Raw genomic sequence first — 1,659 nt, forward strand, 5'->3', positions numbered from 1 at the left:
CAGGTGTCTTGTTTGCCGTCTATGAATGCCTGGGATTATCTAGAGATTCTCCTGTCTACGCCGCCTATCTGTCACAGGTGCACGGGCATCCCAGTCGTATTTGATTTTACTTGTACTCTGGGGATGGGAACTTGGGTCCTCAGTTAGAGGGCAAGCACTTTACCCACTAAGCCATCTTTTCCGCCCCGGAGTGTATTGAGAAGAGAATTTAAGCGTAGTTATTAACAAGAAAGGCACTTCAGGGAAGTGTGGACTTGTCAAGGGAGAGCCACCCGTAAGTGTTACCACAGCCATACATACAACTTTCAAGATGTTTGAGGTTACATCCCCAACAGTTCATGAAAGACTCTCTTACTTTCCTTTAAGTAACTGAGGTCATGGGTTGTTTCCTCAGGTGCTGTGGATGGGATTATGATCTAATAAGGTAAACTCTTTCCACAGTTCCCGAAGCAGCAGCTTAGCTGTTAGAGGCAGTTTAGCTGTTAGAGACAGCTTAGCTGTTAGAGACGGTTTGGTCCTGAATTCTTCCATCCCCACTTAGATCTTCATGCCACCCCGTTGTCTATGTGACTCAGCCTGCCTGGTAGGAATGCTACTCTAAAGAGGCATCTTTGTATCTCTTTGGCCAACAGACTCTTGAAACAAATTAGATTCTTCTCAGGCATCTCATTCTAGAAATAAAGGTTGAGGAAAACCAGGGGAGGATCTTGTCTATGGGAGAAACTTTTCTAGGTCTGTATTTCCACCAGGCTGTCGAGACTAGAGCTGAAGGTAGGGAGGTGGGTGGGTTACGCCTCGCCTCATACCTTGGCTGGACTGCTTAGTTAAGCTTTTTGCTGGCTTCTACTGAAACTTCATCCGGTTGTAGGACCCTGAAGATGGACTAAGGGATGTGGTCATGTCTCTTCCGAATGTAACCACATAAAATAAATATATTTTTTTTTTATTAACTTGAGTATTTCTTATATACATTTCGAGTGTTATTCCCTTTCCCGATATCCGGGCAAACATCCCCCTCCCCCCTCCCCTTCCTTATGGGTGTTCCCCTCCCAACCCTCCCCCCATTGCCGCCCTCCCCCCACCAGTCTAGTTCACTGGGGGTTCAGTCTTAGCAGGACCCAGGGCTTCCCCTTCCACTGGTGCTCTTACTAGGATATTCATTGCTACCTATGAGGTCAGAGTCCAGGGTCAGTCCATGTATAGTCTTTAGGTAGTGGCTTAGTCCCTGGAAGCTCTGGTTGCTTGACATTGTTGTACTTTTGGGGTCTCGAGCACCTTCAAGCTCTTCCAGTTCTTTCTCTGATTCCTTCAACGGGGGATAAAATAAATCTTATACTGCCTTTCACTTATTTATATTGATTGATGGTTGATTCTAGGTGTCACAGTAGATTTAGAGAGAAGCTCACTGAGATGCAAAGCCTTCATTTTCTGAAGGAGCACAGGTTCAAGCCTTCTTGGAAAAGACCGACCCCGACTAGCTCATTCTGGTGACTCTTAGTCAATCCTTAGAGAGCATTAATTGGGCTGGGAGAGGTTCCAACTACCAATGTTATCTCGCCCTTGCTGCCCCAGAGAGCAGACAACCCACACAAATATCAATTTGTTTTGACAATGATTAAACATAATCAACAGGAAGAACTCCAAGCTTGTCAGTGTCTT

Source organism: Rattus norvegicus, chromosome 1 (genome assembly GCF_036323735.1).
Source record: "Rattus norvegicus strain BN/NHsdMcwi chromosome 1, GRCr8, whole genome shotgun sequence".
NCBI lineage: Eukaryota > Metazoa > Chordata > Mammalia > Rodentia > Muridae > Rattus > Rattus norvegicus.